The sequence below is a fragment of the Schistocerca serialis genome, chromosome 5, assembly GCF_023864345.2.
Source record: "Schistocerca serialis cubense isolate TAMUIC-IGC-003099 chromosome 5, iqSchSeri2.2, whole genome shotgun sequence".
Taxonomy (NCBI): Eukaryota; Metazoa; Arthropoda; class Insecta; order Orthoptera; family Acrididae; genus Schistocerca; species Schistocerca serialis.
In genome coordinates, this window is record NC_064642.1 from 203231911 (window position 1) to 203245964 (window position 14054).

Consider the following 14054-nt stretch of genomic DNA (forward strand, 5'->3'; position numbering starts at 1 on the left):
TTCCATAAAATTAAAGGTTAAAATGGATCAAAAACCAGTAAAAGGGATTCTGATTGGCTATAACCATGACGGTGGTTATCAGATCAGATGTGAAAAAAATTGTCAGTTCATGAGATCACGGGGTGTTATTTTTGAAGAGAAAATTATGCAAAAAGAAAGCCCAGTGTTTCCTGTGGATCTGGATCTCCCTCATCGGAAGTCTGGAGAGTCATCAGACGAAATTAAGAGCAAAGTGAAATTTGGTTTGGTTTTCCAAGAGAAAATGAGTTCGCTAATTATGATGATTTACAGGATGAAGCTGAAGAGAGGTTAAAACAATCTGATGGAAGAATTAAGACACAACTGCGTGAACGTTTAACGCTAAAGCGGTTCAAAAAGATATCAGTGACCTTTAAGGAACCAGGATCTTATTTCGACGCCATAAATTCGACTCAACGAGACTACCGGAAAGCAGCAATAGATCAAAAAAATGGTTGTACATAAAGAAAATGGAACTTGGACTTGGAGATTTGTCTCCTGCAAAGAGGGCAATTCAATGTAAGCGGATCTATAAACTGAAGACGAATCCTGGTGGGTCGGTTGACAGATTTAAAGCAAGATTGTTTATCAAAAGATTTTTTCAAACTAAATGCAATAATTATGAACAAACTTTCATCCCTGTGTCAAAGATGTCGACTATTCGAACATTACTCACCGATGCAGTCAAAGAGAAGATGAACGTTGCACAAATAAAGATGACTACTGTCTTTCTTTACTGTGAACTGAAGGAAACGATACAACCTGACGGTTATAATGATGGTTTTAGAAAAGTATGTCGATTAATGAAAAGTTTATATGACCTGAAATAAGCATCTCGCTGCTGGAATGAGAGATTCCCTAATTACGTGATGGATTCAGGATTTAAGATAAGTTGATCCTTGCCCCTTTACAGGACAGAAAGGTTCTTACAAGATTTTCTTCGTACTCTACGTTGATGACGGATTGATTGCTGCAAACAGTAACAGTGAATTTAAAGAATTTATTGGAGATCTTGAAAGACAATCAAAATAAAATCAAAGCCAGCATCAGATTTCTTAGGCATGGAAACTGACAGAAAAGAAGATGGGTCCATTCAAGTCAGTCAGACTCACTACACCAAGAAAGTTTTGGAGCACTTTGGCATGAGTGGATTCTAGAGCTGTAACAACTCCAGTTTTATCAAGGACGACGGTACAGAAGACAACCCTATTAATACTGAATATCCTTACAAACAAGTACTGGATCCTTGATGTACCTGATGCGTGGTACAAGGACAGACATAGCCGCGCGGGATTAGCCGAGCGGTCTTAGGCGCTGCAGCCATGGATTGTGCGGCTGATCCCGGCGGAGGTTCGAGTCCTCCCTCGGGGTAAGCTTAGGGACTGATGACCTTAGCAGTTAAGTCTCATAAGATTTCACACACATTTTTTTGAAGAACAGACATAGCAAATACTGTTGGAGTAGTATCTAGATGTCTTCAAAAGCCAACAAAGCGTGATGTAAGAAGGGCAAAAAATATTTTTCGCTGTTTTAGAGGCTCATATGACTATGGGCTTATTTATAAAAGCGGTGAAGACCAAAGTTTGAATGATATAGTGATGTCGATCATGGAGGTGATTTAGGGACTGGACGATCTACCTCAGGTTTTCTCTGCCTGTACTTTGGTGCACCTGTCGGTTGGATGAGTCAGCCAAAAACTTCATTTGCTATCTCTACTACAGACGCTGAAGTTATAGTGGCTAGCACGAGAAATAGTCTAGATGAAAAAAAAGACTTTTAACTGAACTTTGCCAGCTAAAGCAAGAGACTTAACATCTGTGGTCATCAGTCCCCTAGAAGTTAGAACTACTTAAACCTAACTAACCTAAGGACATCACACACATCCATGCCCGAGGCAGGATTCGAACCTGCGACCGTAGCGGTCACGCGGTTCTAGACTGAAGCGCCTAGAACCACACGGCCACGCCGGCCGGCGCTAAAGCATTCGAAACCTTGCTTACCAGTGGACAATGAAGCTGCTGTTCGACTCGCACAGAATCATGAATTTCACCGATGTACAAAACAAATTCGTCTCACACGCCCCTTTGTTCGAGAATTAGTTACAGCTGATGAAATTACGAATTCAAGAGCAGATACAGAAAATAAGATTGCGGTTTTATTAACAAAACCATTATTTGCCCGACTAAGACAGTTGTGCAAAAATATGAGAGTGTGTAAGTTATTAAATAAGGGACAGTTTAAAGTTTTGCGTTGTGAACAGTTTTATTTAGTAACTTCACTGACATTTAAATACGAGTATCTCTGTCTTGCCAGACACAGACTGTTTTCGTTCTTTGCCGCATTGGAAATTTATGATGATCATTGTTTTAGTGTTATTCTGTAGACGTTTAATAAACCAGCGTGGTTTTTTCTTCTACGAAAAACTTGTTTCATTCCCGAATAACCGAACAATGATATGGTTGGAAGACAGAAGTTCCGCGTACAAGAACCAACACGCAAGTAAGAAGTAGATCAAGTTAAATACGAAGAAGCAAGAAAAGAAGAAAGTCGGATTGAGGGAACGGTAATTTCTTTGTACAACAGGCGATACTAATAATATTTGGCGAGTTTCCGAGATTTCCAGCTCCATCAATGATTCGAGTCTGTGCTGTTGCCGCACAACGCTTAAGTTCGGCCTGCACTTCACAAAGTGAAAGCTGTCACATTTCGCTGACGCGTTCCTGCTACCAACAACCTCACTCGCAGTTCGTGTGAAATCATTAGATTATAAGTGAAATGGTGAGTCAGATTGGAGGAACTTTGGCTAAACATTTTGCGACAGTAAAGTAAATATTATTACTTATTGAAGTAGCTATTTTTGACTTTCATAATCTGGGAAGCTAAAGGAGATTTCCTATTAGGATTAATGTTTAGCAAATTGATAGGAATTTAAATTGATGTGGGACCGTCAATATTTTTAGAAAATTATAATTATGTTAAATTATCATCTGATATTTACTGTGTTATCAAAGAATTGTCAGAAGAAGGTGATAGCAAAGAAAAAGCAATGAAAGAAGTTATGATAGTTTAATAGGTACCAGCACCGAAATAAGAAAAGATATTTTAGGTAAAATGGAAAATAGGCAGGACAGAAGAAATGGAAGAAATAGCAAGAAGGCACAATGATAATATGAAGCTAGAATTAGCCAGTAACAATGAAATAAAAACAGAGATGAGATACACTTTAGCTAATAGTAGACTCAAAGATAACGACTGAAATGAAGGAGGAAATAACTAAGGTACGGTAATTGAATAATTAGACATTCATATTAAGGAATCCTGGTTAGAAAACGAACCATCAGAACACAAATAGAAAAATGTACTTGATAGCTCTCGGAAAAAATAGACAATAACACAACAGGTTTGAATGCACACATTTAGGAGTCTAAATCAGAAAAACAGCTTATGAATCAAAAGACAGATAAATTAGCTGAAGAGCTTAGTAATTTTAAAGTTATGTCTAGTGAAATTCTTGAACAGAGCGTTGAAAGAGTAAGCGGAGATTTAACTGATTCTTTAGAAAAATTAAGGTCTGATAGTGTCAAAATATATGAAGAGGAATTTAAAAACGAAACAGTAGAGCAACCAAAGTTCAAGTAGAAAACGTTAAAGTACAGAGAGATAGTGAGCAGATGCATCTTGATAATACAAGAAGTGCAGTGTAAAACTCTGTATGTGTCCCAAAGCAAATAGGTGGCTATGGTAATCCTATGACTTCTAGAGAAGTAAATCAAACTAATCTTTGTATGATATGATATTGCAGTGTCTCTCATAGTCCGAATTACAATGCAAAGTTCCTTTTGACGAGCAATCCTTTGAATCCAGTAATGTTATGACAAAAAAATTTCCAAACTTTCAAATGTGGGACTGGGCTACACCCAACTGTACTTTATGAAAATTTGAGTCTGCTTTTCCATCCTGTTGGGATAAGACCAGAAATATTCAATTTGTTATATGATTTTTAGGGGGAGAAGTCTTGGAACAGCTAGTGTTGCACCAGGACAAGTTTATTAGCTGGCAGGAATTTTGTAGAGTACCGGTATTTAAAGTAAAACATTGCCCACAGTGGAGCAGCAGAAACTGTTCATGGAGTTAACATATCTGAGTCCATATGGAAAAAGATGAGGAGGATATATGAAGTACTTCAAATGGCATATGAATAAAGTTAAACTACTAGATAGACCCACTGATGAGATGTTCAAGTGAGGGAAAATATGTTAGAGAAAGAATTCAGAAAAGTAGTGGAGATATTAACCTGTCTCAAACAGTTGAGTAGATTAGATAAAGAAAAATAAAGTGAGTGAGCCACCAGATATAGATAAGATGCCAAAATGGAAATGGGAATCTAGAAGGGAAGCAGAGATGAAACAACTATGACAATATTCGACAGTCATGGGAATTGCAATCAAAATAACTATAGTCATCAAATACACTGTCACTGAAACTCTCTTTTCAATCCACATCCCACAGGAACAGTGATTATCAAAAACGTGGGAAATGACAATGGTCCCACAGGAGGGGACAGACATGGAGACCAATAAGGAGTAGCAGTAGACCCAAAAGAAAAGTAATAAAAACATTAATCAAAGAAAGAAGGTTTAAGGAAGAACCATTATACTAAAAAGAATTTCGACAAGAAGCTGAATATACAAATCTGGTAGTGGTAGGAAAGATGGGGAATCAAATTGTGAACTTCGTTGTAGATTTGGGTAGTGAATCAGTGCGTTGAGCATGGAGTTTTGTTGGGCAAGTAGGAAAATACCCTACATTTTCTGTGATGATGTACATATTGTTGGTAAAACTGGTTGTAGGGTAAAGCCTATAAAAGAGGGGGTTTTGATAACATTTTAGATTGGAAATGTATAATTTAAATGTTTCTATACTGCTGGGATTAGACTGGTTGGAAATACATCAAGTGTTAGTAGATTTTGACAATAAAATGTTAGTTCTGCCTTACCTAAACCCAGTAATAGTTCTGCCTTACCAAAACCAAGTAATTGAGGCCTCGTTTACAAAAATAGTCAGAACAAAGAATCACAACAAACCAGTTAATTATTTGTGCCAGTGCTAGTAAAATAGGTTTTTGAGGTAAGAACAGCATTAATGAGGACAAAATAGTAGAAGACAGGGAGGTCAAAACTCAAATTTTGGAAGAAGTCCAAGCTAGTAAGAGAGTAAGAGGCAATGAGGAGGAGGAATTACTGAGTATTCTAGTACATCACAAGAAGGTATTTTGAAATTAACCGGGAACTATACAAAGTTCTGAATGTAAGTTAAAATTAAGAAGGATAAACATTTCTTCATTAAACTTTATCTTCTGACTGTTATTTAAAGGAGTTGGCCAAGCCAGAGATTAGGGAAATGCCTAACCTATATGTTAGTGAGAGATCATCAAGTCTATATAACAACCCTTTCCTCATAGTCAAGCAACCTTGTGGAGATGTGCATCTGGCACTTGACATCCATATATCAGTAATATATCAATAATCATGTTCATGAGGACACTGAACCAATCATTAGGTTCCAGATGGTTGCAGAAGATATTACTATATGGGGACAATGTCCTAATTATCTCACAAATGTCATCTGAGCATAGGGAGTTACTAAAGGCAGTATTACACATTTTTAGAGAAAGGTATCACAGTAAAGTTGAGTAGATCTTCTTTCAATGTTCAGGTGGTTAAGTGATTGGGGCCTATTGCAAATGCTGAAGGTGTAAGACCTGACCCAAGTAAAATAGTGGCCACTGCAAAATGTCCATCTCCACAGGATAAGAATCAATTAAAGTCACTTTTTAGTATGGTGGGAATTGATAGGTGATACCTTCTTGGATTCAGCACAGTTAACACTGATACATTACACTTATTAAAGCAAAAGGCTAAGTGGCAGTGGGATAAAGGGGAGAGTGAATTTTTGACGACATAAAAAGTGAACTGATGAATGCCGATTTATTATTCATCCTAAAATGGATGAATTCTATAAAATTTCTTGAGATGCTTCACTCTGTGGTAGTGCTTGCAAAATCTTTCAAGTGATTTTGAGAATGATGAAGGTACCACCAAAGTACTGAAATTGCCAGCCCAGTTTTGGGGAAATACAGACTAAATTATGCTGTTACTGAGAAGTTTTGGGGTTGAAAAGATTCCAATGTCTGTTGGCAGTATGTAAAACAGATGTATATTCAGACCAAAACTTCCTCTCCTTCCTTCCTTTCTAATGAACAGCAAAATGTGGCATGAATGAGTGAATAGATGAGTATTATTCCTTCAGGAATCTGAGCAAGATCCGTTTGATTACTTGTGTCACAGAGGTGTGCCTCCATAGCTGAATGGTCAGCATGGTAGAACACCATGCTAGGGTCCTGGATTCACTTCAACGCCAGGTCGAAGATTTTCTGCACTCAGAGACTAAGGGTTGTGTTGTCTTCATCGTCATTTCACCCTCATTGACACACAAGTTATCAAAAAGACTGTTTGTGATGACTCCAGACACGTCTTTGCTTGTCATTGGAACTCAGTTCGAGGTGGGACTCATCATTGAAGATAATTCTACTCTAGTCAATGAGGTTCCAGGATGAAGCTGTGTCTAGAGATGCCCAGATAGCAGTGGGATGCCAAACTGATTGTTGTCCACCATATGGCCCAACAACCATGAGTAATGGACTGGGGCATCATTTCATTTCATAGCAGGACCCCTTTGGGTGTCATCCACAGCACCCTTACAGCACAGTAGTACATCAATGATACCCCTTGCACTGTTTTGTTGCACATCATAGCCAGCCATCCTGGCCTTACATTTAACCACGATAATGGGTTTCCACATACAGTGAGAGTTTCTACCACTTGTCTTCATGCTTGACAAAGTCTGCCTTGGCCAGCAATGTTGCCATATCTCTCCTCAGTTGAGAATGTTTGGAGCATTATGGGCAAGCCCTCCAACAGCTTATGATTTTGATGATCTAACACACCAGTTGGACAAAACTTGGCATGATACCCCTCAGGAGCACATGCAACAACTCTATCAATCAATGCCAATCCTAATAACTGCTTGCATAATGGCCAGACATGGAACAGTGCATTATTGACTTGCTCAGTTTGTGAAGATCTTTCATCTACATCTACATTTACATAGATACTCCACAAACCACCATACGGTGTGTAGTGAAGGGTACCCTGTACCACTACTTATCATTTCCTTTCCTGTTCCATTCACAAATAGAGCAAGCGAAGAACAACTGTCTATATGTCACTGTAAGAGCCTTAATTTCTCGTATCTTATTTTCATGGTTCTTACATGTGATGTATGTTGGCGGCAGCAGAATCATCTCGCAGTCACCTTCAAATGCTGGTCCTCTAAATTTTCTCAACAGTGTTTCTCAAAAAGAACATCACCTTACCTCCTGGGATTCCCATTCGAGTTCCTGAGGCATCTCTATAACACTTCAAACCTACCAGTAACAAATCTAAAGGCCTGCCTCTGAATTGTTTCAATGTCTTCCTTTAATCCAACCTGGTACTGATCCCAAATACTCAAGCAGTACTCAAGAATAGCTTGCACCAGTGGCCTATATGCTGTCTCTTTTACAGGTGAATCAAAATGGTTCAAATGGTTCTGAGCACTATGGGACTCAACTGCTGAGGTCATTAGTCCCCTAGAACTTAGAACTAGTTAAACCTAACTAACCTAAGGACATCACAAACATCCATGCCCGAGGCAGGATTCGAACCTGCGACCGTAGCGGTCTTGCGGTTCCAGACTGCAGCGCCTTTAACCGCACGGCCACTTCGGCCGGATACAGGTGAATCACTCTTTCCTAAAATTCTAGCAATAAATCAAAGTCAACCATTCACCTTCCCTACCACAGTCCTCACATGCTCATTCCATTTCATATCATTTTGCAATCTTATGCCCAGATATTTAAACAACTTGACTGCATCAAGCAGGACATTAGTAATTCTGTAACCAAACATCACAGGTTTGTTATTCCTAATCATCTGAATTAACTTACATTTTTCCACCTTTACGGCTAACTGCCATTCATCACACCAACTAGAAATTTTGTGTAAATTGTCTTGTATCTTCCTACAGTCACTCAACTTTGACACCTTACCATAAACCACAGCATCACCACGAAGCAGCCACAGATTGCTGATTACCCTGTCTGATAAATCATTTATGTATATAGAGAACAACAACAGTCCTGTCACACTGGGCTGGAGCACTCATGAAAGTACCCTTGTCTCTGATGAACATTCACTGTAAAGGACAACATACTGGGTTCTATTACTGAAGAAATCTTTGAGCCAAGCACTTTTCTGTGAACTTATTCCATATGCTTGTACCTTTGTTAACAGCCTGCAATAGTGCACCATGTTAAACGCTTTCCAGACATCTAGAAATATGGAATCAGCCTGTTGCCCTTCATCCATAGTTCACAATATATCCTGTGAGAAACGGGCAAGCTGAGTTTTCATGAGCGATGCTTTCTAAAACCATGCTCATTCTTGGATATAAGCTTCTCAGTCTCAAGAAAGTTTAATGTATTTGAATTGAGAATATGTTCAAGGATTAGGCAACAAACCAAAAGTAGGGATATTAGTCTGTAATTTTGTAATTTCAACTTTCTTATATAGTGGAGACACCTGCTCTTTTTCCAGTCACTTGGAACTTTGTTCCGAGTGAGAGATTCATGATAAATGCAGGATAGGTAAAGGGCCAATGCTACTGAGTACTCTTTGCAAAACCAAATTGGGACTCCATCTGGACCTGGTGATTTCCTTGCTTTAAAATCTTTCAGTTGTTCTCTATGCCAGGGTTGCTTATTACTAAGTGATCCATGTGGGAGTCTGTCCAGTGGTCAAATGATGAGATGTTTGAATGATTCTCCTGTGTGAATGATTTCTTGAATGCAAAATTTAAAACTTCAGCTTTCATTTTGCTGTCTTCATCTGCCTCCCAAACAGTTCAACAAGTGACTGAATGGAAGCCTTAGACCAGCTTAGCAATTTTACTTAGGACCAGATGATTTGCTAAGGTCTGATTGGTAGTTGTTGTATACTTTGCACATGGATCTTTTCTCAGAAGCACAAATCTCTATTAACCTTTGCTTGTCGTCATTTGTGCAACCCCGTTGAACTGAGAGTGCAAACGGCCTCTGCTTCCTCAGCATTCTCCAAATTTTGTTATTAAACTGTGATGGATCTTTTCCATCCTTTATCCACTTACTAGGCACATAACTCTCCAGACACCAATTTTCAGTTTGCATAAACTTTGCCCATAATTCCTCTACATCCATCTTACTGGAACTAAGTGATTTCAGTTCACTTTCTAAGTGAGATGCTGACAACTGCTTATCTGCTCTATCTAGCAGAAACACTCTCCTAACCTTCTTGACTGATTTATTAACTTTTGTAATCATAGTTGCTATAATGACATTATGATCGCTAATCCCTATTTTATACTGAAATTGTCGATAAGTCCAGCCTACTTGTAACTATAAGGTCTAAGATACTTCCATTGTGACTGGGCTGCTGGGCTAGCTGCTTAAGACAGTTTTCAGAAAACATGTTCAAAAGTATTTCACCGTCTGTCTGTCTGTACCTCCTGCAGTATAGCCAGGCAGTGTAGCTGTGCGGTCAGAGGCATCTTGTCACAGTCTGCGCGGCAGCCCCCCCTGTTGCAGATTCGAGTACTCCCTTGGGCATAGGTGTGTGTGTCATCCTTAGCGTAAGTTAGTTTAAGTTAGATTAAATAGTGTGCAAGCTTAGGGACCGATGACCTCAACAGTTTGATCACATAAGACCTTACCCCAAATTTCCAATGAACCCACAAACATCCCAGTCTATACTCAACAGATTAAAGTCACCTTCAGCTAGTTTTGTATTATATGGATATTTGCATGCTACCGACAATCGACTTTCTACATCTACATCTACATCTATACTCCGCGAGCCACCTTACGGTGTGTGGCGGAGGGTACTTATTGTACCACTATCTGATCCCCCCTTCCCTGTTCCATTCACGAATTGTGCGTGGGAAGAACGACTGCTTGTAAGTCTCCGTATTTGCTCTAATTTCTCGGATCTTTTCGTTGTGATCATTACGCGAGATATATGTGGGCGGTAGTAATATGTTGCCCATCTCTTCCCGGAATGTGCTCTCTCGTAATTTCGATAATAAACCTCTCCGTATTGCGTAACGCCTTTCTTGAAGTGTCCGCCACTGGAGCTTGTTCAGCATCTCCGTAACGCTGACTAAATGTCCCCATGACGAATCGCGCTGCTTTTCGCTGGATCATGTCTATCTCTTCTATTAATCCAACCTGGTAAGGGTCCCATACTGATGAGCAATACTCAAGAATCGGACGAACAAGCGTTTTGTAAGCTACTTCTTTCGTCGATGAGTCACATTTTCTTAGAATTCTTCCTATGAATCTCAACCTGGCGCCTGCTTTTCCCACTATTTGTTTTATGTGATCATTCCACTTCAGATCGCTCCGGATAGTAACTCCTAAGTATTTTACGGTCGTTACCGCTTCCAATGATTTACCACCTATGGCATAATCGTACTGGAATGGATTTCTGCCCCTATGTATGCGCATTATATTACATTTATCTACGTTTAGGGAAAGCTGCCAGCTGTCGCACCATGCATTAATCCTCTGCAGGTCCTCCTGGAGTACGTACGAGTCTTCTGATGTTGCTACTTTCTTGTAGACAACCGTGTCATCTGCAAATAGCCTCACGGAGCTACCGATGTTGTCAACTAAGTCATTTATGTATATTGTAAACAATAAAGGTCCTATCACGCTTCCCTGCGGTACTCCCGAAATTACCTCTACATCTGCAGATTTTGAACCGTTAAGAATGACATGTTGTGTTCTTTCTTCTAGGAAATCCTGAATCCAATCACAAACCTGGTCCGATATTCCGTAAGCTCGTATTTTTTTCACTAAACGTAAGTGCGGAACCGTATCAAATGCCTTCCTGAAGTCCAGGAATACGGCATCAATCTGCTCGCCAGTGTCTACGGCACTGTGAATTTCTTGGGCAAATAGGACGAGCTGAGTTTCACATGATCTCTGTTTGCGGAATCCATGTTGGTTATGATGAAGGAGATTTGTATTATCTAAGAACGTCGTAATACGAGAACACAAAACATGCTCCATTATTCTACAACAGATTGACGTAAGCGAAATAGGCCTATAATAATTCGCATCTGATTTATGACCCTTCTTGAAAATGGGAACGACCTGCGCTTTCTTCCAGTCGCTAGGTACTTTACGTTCTTCCAGCGATCAACGATAAATTGCTGATAGAAAGGGGGCAAGTTCTTTAGCATAATCACTGTAGAATCTTAAGGGTATCTCGTCTGGTCCGGATGCTTTTCCGCTACTAAGTGATAGCAGTTGTTTTTCAATTCCGATATCGTTTATTTCAATATTTTCCATTTTGGCGTCCGTGCGACGGCTGAAGTCAGGGACCGTGTTACGATTTTCCGCAGTGAAACAGTTTCGGAACACTGAATTCAGTATTTCTGCCTTTCTTCGGTCGTCCTCTGTTTCGGTGCCATCGTGGTCAACGAGTGACTGAATAGGGGATTTAGATCCGCTTACCGATTTTACATATGACCAAAACTTTTTAGGGTTCTTGTTTAGATTGTTTGCCAATGTTTTATGTTCGAATTCGTTGAATGCTTCTCTCATTGCTCTCTTTACGCTCTTTTTCGCTTCGTTCAGCTTTTCCTTATCAGCTATGATTCGACTACTCTTAAACCTATGATGAAGCTTTCTTTGTTTCCGTAGTACCTTTCGTACATGATTGTTATACCACGGTGGATCTTTCCCCTCGCTTTGGACCTTAGTCGGTACGAACTTATCTAAGGCGTACTGGACGATGTTCCTGAATTTTTTCCATTTTTGTTCCACATCCTCTTCCTCAGAAATGAACGTTTGATGGTGGTCACTCAGACATTCTGCGATTTGTGCCCTATCACTCTTGTTAAGCAAATATATTTTCCTTCCTTTCTTGGCATTTCTTATTACACTTGTAGTCATTGATGCAACCACTGACTTATGATCACTGATACCCTCTTCTACATTCACGGAGTCGAAAAGTTCCGGTCTATTTGTTGCTATGAGGTCTAAAACGTTAGCTTCACGAGTTGGTTCTCTAACTATCTGCTCGAAGTAATTCTCGGACAAGGCAGTCAGGATAATGTCACAAGAGTCTCTGTCCCTGGCTCCAGTTCTGATTGTGTGACTATCCCATTCTATACCTGGTAGATTGAAGTCTCCCCCTATTACAATAGTATGATCACGAAACTTCTTCACGACGTTCTGCAGGTTCTCTCTGAGGCGCTCAACTACTACGGTTGCTGATGCAGGTGGTCTATAGAAGCATCCGACTATCATATCTGACCCACCTTTGATACTTAACTTAACCCAGATTATTTCACATTCGCATTCGCTAATAACTTCACTGGATATTATTGAATTCTTTACTGCTATAAATACTCCTCCACCATTGGCGTTTATCCTATCCTTGCGGTATATATTCCATTCTGTGTCTAGGATTTCGTCACTGTTCACTTCCGGTTTTAACCAACTTTCCGTTCCTAATACTATATGCGCACTATTTCCTTCAATAAGAGATACTAATTCAGGAACCTTGCCCTGGATACTCCTGCAGTTTACCAATATTACGTTGACTTTTCCTGTTTTTGGTCTCTGAGGACGGACGTTCTTTATCAACGATGATAATGTCCTCTCTGGTAAGCCGTCAGGTATTTTATCGTTTCGCCCAAGGGGGGGTCCCTCAAAAACCCCCGTGTGCACGCCACACGTACTCTGCTACCCTAGTAGCTGCTTCCAGTGTGTAGTGCACGCCTGACCTGTCTAGGGGGGCCCTACAGTTCTCCACCCAATAACGGAGGTCGATGAATTTGCAACCATTATAGTCGCAGAGTCGTCTGAGCCTCTGGTTTAGACCCTCCACACGGCTCCAAACCAGAGGACCGTGATCGACTCTGGGCACTATGCTGCAGATATTAAGCTCAGCTTGCACTCTGCGTGCGATGCTGGTTGTCTTCACCAAATCAGCCAGCCGCCGGAAGGAACCAAGGATGGCCTCAGAACCCAAGCGGCAGGCGTCATTCGTTCCGACATGTGCTACTATCTGCAGCCGGTCACACCCAGTGCGTTCAATAGCTGCCGGAAGGGCCTCCTCCACATTACAGACGAGACCCCCCGGCAAGCACACCGAGTGCACACTGGCATTCTTCCCCGACCTACCCGCTATTTTCCTAAGGGGCTCCATAACCCGCCTAACGTTGGAGCTCCCTATAACTAATAGGCCCGCCCTCTGTGACTGTCGGGACCTTGCCGGAGAATCGGCCACTGGCCCAACAGGCGAGGCATCCTGTGGTGGCTCGGAAACGATGTCATCACCACTAGGAAGCACCCCGTACCTGTTGGAAAGGGGTAAGGCAGCTGCCACGCGGCCAGATCCCACCTTCGCCTTTCGGCCAGGCACGCGCGAGCCCACCACTGTCCGCCATTCACCCTGGAGTGATGGCTGACCGGTAAGATGCTCACTGCCGGAAGACGCAGCGACATCAGGGGTTCCATGTGATTCCAAGGCCACCGAAGTAGGCGTAGGTCTCACCACAGTTGCCCCAACGCCACTACGAGCCGACGCCTGCGCCTTGAGCTCGATGAGCCTAACAGACAAAGCCTCCACCTGCCCCCGAAGAGTGGCCAATTCTCCTTGCGTCCGCTCACAACAACCACAGTCCCTACACATGACTATGTTTACCCTACTCTATACGGTGACAAATTCCCAAGATAATCTTCTGATGAGCTACTCTGATAATCAAGAAACACTCACTGAAATACGAGACGCGAAAACTACGCTAGGTTTTCCCAGAAAAACTATTTAAAAGCTAAGCGCAGCAAATAAGTACAAAAACGCTTTATACAAACAGTACTCGCTGCTGCT